Source organism: Tupaia chinensis, unplaced genomic scaffold, assembly GCF_000334495.1.
Source record: "Tupaia chinensis unplaced genomic scaffold, TupChi_1.0 Scaffold143817_1, whole genome shotgun sequence".
In the NCBI taxonomy this organism is placed as follows: domain Eukaryota; kingdom Metazoa; phylum Chordata; class Mammalia; order Scandentia; family Tupaiidae; genus Tupaia; species Tupaia belangeri.
In genome coordinates this window covers 245,882-251,070 of record NW_006203667.1, presented here as the reverse complement: position 1 = coordinate 251,070, position 5,189 = coordinate 245,882, and the positions used below count along the sequence as shown (strand labels likewise).

Genomic DNA, 5,189 nt, shown 5'->3' with positions numbered 1-5,189 from the left:
TCAACAACTTCTTTCTCCTTCCTCTTCAGCAGTTCATTGTCTCTCTTCTCTTCCATCTCTGTTAGTTTTGCCATTATGAATGTTCTGAATTCTTTATCAGACATTTCCATGAATTCCCTTGAACTGTGTGTGGATGAAGATGTGTTATCCTTTTCCCTTGGAGGAGAGGTATTTTCCTGCTTTCCCATATTTCTTGTGGTCCTGCAGTAATTTCTAGTCATCTGGTTGATGGTCAGTTTCTTCCCAAACTTGGAAGTTCAATCTGAGCATTGAGGAGCATGTAGGAAAGGAAACAGAGAGAGAGAAACAACAGCAACAACAGGAAAAAAAACCCCAAAAACAAAAAGACAAGAAGAAACAAAGATGAACACTTTTCAATAAAAAAAAAAAAATTAATATTTAAAAAAATTTCAGTAAAAAACCAGACAGAGGTATAGAGAGACAAAGACAGGTACAGAGACAGGAGGAAGGGGTCTGGGTCTTCCTACCATGTGAGTTTTGGGTGCTGGAGGCCGGATTATCAGTGGAAAGTCTTGATTTCTGTTTTCCCAAAATGGTTATTTTGCAGAATCCATGAGGCTGTGTCTTCAAGAAAGCCTGTTCCCTTTGCCTCTCCACGCGAGTTTTGGGTGCTGGAGGCCGGATTATCAGTGGGAAGTCTTGATTTCTATTTTCCCAAAAATCTTATTTCCAATATTTTCTAATTCCAGTGTGGCTGAACACTGACTTGAGGAGCCTGACCTTAAGGTAGTAGGTAAGTTTGCACATGTATGGGCCTGATGAAACTACTACCTCTGTCTCTGGGGCCCACAGAGGACCTGACTGGAGGTGAAAGAGCCAGTCAAACAGCTCTGGTGCCTTAATATCTCTGGGATCTGTGAGGGCCCTTGCAGGAGTATATAAGAAAGCTGATTTTTTTGAGGTGAGTTCCAGTGGGCTGTTTTCACGTGGTTTAGCAAGTGGCTTGGACTTTTTAATTTTATTTTTGATGGAGTGTGCATTTAGAGTTCTGTACATAGACACAGACACACACACACACACACACACACACACACACACACAAGGAAAATACTCCCTATGGAGTATAGTCACATGACAATCCCTTCTTCTCCATTTCTTCCTTCTTTTGGGATTTTGGGCACACACAGAGACATGACCAGCACGTTTTTTTTTTTTTCTTCTGTGAAATAGCATGTTTTATTGGGAAGTAGACTGCTGAACACCTACCAGTGGACAAAGGCTGCCCAGGGGGTGTACTCCATGTCACACTCTAGGAGACACATGGGAGGTTTGTAGTAAAAATCAGTTGGAACATAAATTATTCTGGGCACTTTCCCAACCTTGTTCCTCACTGAGGTCAGGAAAACTGCCAATTACTTTCTCAAAGAGCCCCTCAGGGGTGCTTTATTGTTTTTTTTATAAAGAACTTTTTAAAAGATTTTTTTAAAGTCATCGTTTGTTATTTTCATTCTGCATTCTCTCAAGGTCATCAGACCAACTTCTGTACAAATTGTCTTGATGTCAGCACCAAAAAGGCCATCCTTAGCCATTATCTGGTCATCCTGGGTTACATCATTGGCCAGTGTCATCCTGCTTGCGTGAATTGGAAATAGGCACTTCTTGGTCTTTTCTTCGGGTGGGGGAACTCAATTTTCTTGTCAGTGCAACCTGGTCTAATAAAGTGCTAAATTCAAAGTCTCTACTCGGTTTGTGGCCATAATAACTTTTACATCTCTCCTTGAATCATATCCATCCAGCTGACTCAACAGTTCCAACATTGTTCACTGAATTTATCTTTCAAATGTAAAATTTATTTAATTTTTAATTTCAATTTCGCTTTCTTTACCACCAGAATTTGAGTTATATCTTTTAGTCCCAGTGTTGTTGATTTCATCAATAAACACAATGAATGATGCATGTTCTTCAGCAACTCAAAACAGTTCCTATACAAGTTTGGGCCCATCACCCAGGTACTTCTGAATAAGTTCAGAGCCAACAGCGCTCAAGAAAGTGGCTGAAGTTTGGTTTGCAACTGCTTTAGTTAAGGTTTTACCTGTTCCAGGTGGACTATAGAGAATAATCCCCATAAGGGCTTTATACCCATCTCTTCAAAATATTCAGGATAGGTGAGAGGAAGTTCCATAGATTTCTTAATCTCAGATTTGGTTGTTCAACCTCCCAATATTGGCCTAGCTATTCTGTGGGTCCTTTTCTACCTTTATCACTGTGACCAAGGGATCCATGTCATCCATTAGCACCCCTACCACTGCATGTACCTTATGGTTGAGCAGGACCGAGCAGCCTGGTTTCAACAGATCCTTGTCTACAAATGAAAGAATGCTGACATAGTGTTCTGAGCCCACAGGTGTAGACACGATGGTGTTACTGTCATCAATGATTTCTTCCAAGGTTCCTACTGACATTAGGGTCCCCTTTAGATCACTCACCTTTGATCTTTCCTCCTCTTGCTTTTTTTTAAAAAAAGAATTATTTTATTTAACTTTTTAAATTTATTTTAATTTGACCAGAGTGAGCGAGGAGAGAGAGAGTGAGAAAGCAAGCTGTCAGGTCCGGGACTCAAACCGTGGTCAGGCATATGGGAGTCCAGTGTCCTTAACCACCACACCACCTGCCCACCCCCCTCCTCTTGCTTTTTGTCTAATGGTTTCATCTGTTCCTGATTTCTTTCTTTTTTTTAATAATTATTTTATTTAACTTTATATATCTATCTATCTATCATCTATCTATCTATCATCTATCTATCATCTATTTATTTATTTTTAATTTGACCAGAGAGGGACAGAGTGAGAGAGAGAGAGGGCAAGTGTAAAAGCAAGCCACCAGGTCTGGGACTCAAACTACGGTCGACCATGTGGGAGTCCAGTGCTCCTAATCACCACGTCACCTGCTGACCCATCTGGCTTATTTGTTCCTGATTTCTAAAGAATTCTTCCATGAGAAGGTAGTCTTTAATTCTCTCTAATTTCAATAATTTTAACTGGCATTGTGAGTGAGGTTTCACCAGCGGCAGTTTGCTGGCAGCATCTGCTCTCTTAGTTTTCTTCTTTGTTTTCCCTTACTCTAGTTGGGACAGGAAGTTCATACTTCTCTTTATTGTCCTTGACATCCTTCTTGTCACCTCCAGGACCATGATCGCCACTCTGACTTTGACCCATCTTGCTTTGGCTGCTCTAGCTGCTGGAAGTGCATCCATCCACCAGCATGTTTTTCAAGCAGTCAGACTTGAATCATGCTGTTGGCCCAGCTGATAGGGGATCCAGTTGCCTTAACCACCTTGTCACTGACTGGCCCATGTTGGTCTTATTTTATAAACCCTGCTTCCTCAGTGTAATGGATGCTGCTGACATCCCTTTTTAAGCTTCTTGGACATCCAAGGTATGGTGTGTCTCTCCCCACTTTCTGTGGGCTTGGTTGCTAATGCCCTGCACATTTGACCCTCTGCAGAAACCTCTTCTGGGGCTCTTGGAGTCAGCAGTACCTAAAGGCTTATGTCCCTAGGGTGGGGAATTATAAAAGCCCAGCTTTAGTAGGTATAGGTCTGCCTCCAGACCTACCAAACTCTGAAGAGCGATTTTGGCTGGGAAGTCCCTATAGGGTGGGCTGAGGCTGGCACATCACCTAAACTGACGGCTTTTCTTTTTTTTTTTCCCGCCTCCATTCCTTTAGTACTTCCTCCAGGGAGAACCTCCTTTGTAAATTACTCTTCTGGAATCTTCATCCCAGAGGATGTTTTTGGCAGAAGCCTAACACACAGTAAAACTTAGGGGCCCAAACTTAGGAGCCCTAGAGAATTTTTTTTTCTTGCATGCATGGCCTATAAAATTAGGTTTCCTTAGCAACTGTCCTCATCACTATGGCAACTATGAGTTATTGTTACCAAGGCAAACTCTACTTTCTAAAAAGAGAGATCAGCTCGGTCAGTACTCATCACTTATCTTTTTTTTTCTCCTTAATTCTGCTTCTTCATGGCAGTTGTGTGTGGGCCATAGGGTCCTTTGCTTCTCTTAAAATGGTTGTTTTGAATCAAACTTGCATTGAGGAAATCAGGCATGTGATCAGTGATGCTGTTGTTCACTTGCCTTCTGGCTTATTTGAGAGGTTGAGCTCCACATGCACAGGCTGGATGCCAAGAGGACAGAGCTCCTACAGTCACTATTGATCTCTGGAATGAGGCCAAGATATAAATCAAAACCCAGGACTCCAAAGCTTATTCACTCTGACCATCTCCTTCAAAGTGTCCAGTGCCAGGGACCAGCCTCGGCAGGGGTGGGTTGACTTGTTGGAGGCAGCACTGGAAGGAAAGACTGAGGCCTCGGTGCCTTTTTTGTGCACGTCCTGAGTCGGACACCCTCAGAGATCACTCTCTGAAGAGTGACAACTGCTAGGAATGATCGTGCTTTTTTATTGAAAATGTGATACATGCAAGTAAATGGGCGAGGGGTTACATGTTCTAATTATCAATTCATAAAGTTTTAACAATAGGGATCATAGATTTCATTCAAGATTTGATTAAGGGCAGGTCTATTAATCATTGATACAGTTCAACAATTATTTTTTTGAGAGGTTTTCGCTATAGGGCGCATGCGTTCACCAGAAAGACAGAGAGAGACAGAGAGACAGAGAGCGAGAAATCACCCCCCAGGGGGGTGGCAACGCCGCAATTCCTTCTCCTCTTGGGATCTTGGGCATGCACCCACATGTGCCCTGTGTGAGTTTTAAGCCACCGGGTCCGGGACGCGAACTGCAGTCGACTATGTGGGAGTCCAGCAACATAGCTATTACGCTAACTGCTGGTCCCGATACTTATATAATTCTATAGGGATCTAAAACTTAATTAAAGGAATCCTAATATATCTATCTATTTTAAAGGGATGAGCCTACTGTTCACTTGGTGAGAATAAGGGGATACTTTAAACAGCTTCTCCAACTAGCAGTACTGGTTTTTCTTAAGTCAAAAGTAAAATGACTAACAAGTTAATGAAAAACTTTAAAATGGGTTTATGGTACCTAAGTGTTTTGTTGTGGATTCACTTGTGTAGCCTATGGCACCACTGTTATGTATTTTGTTAGAACATTAGTTACCATGGGGCGAGAGTGTCCTGGGCCAGTTTCAGCCTAATCCTATTATATGTAAAAAGGTTATTTATATTAAATGTGTCTTGAAGGGC

At 41.9% G+C, this 5,189-nt stretch overlaps 1 pseudogene; it reads right to left on the bottom strand.

Moving 5' to 3' along the window:
* Positions 1–1,373: 1,373 nt before the first annotated feature.
* LOC102486441 (26S proteasome regulatory subunit 4-like) lies at positions 1,374–3,176 on the bottom strand (annotated as a pseudogene).
* Between the last annotated feature and the right edge of the window lie 2,013 nt (positions 3,177–5,189).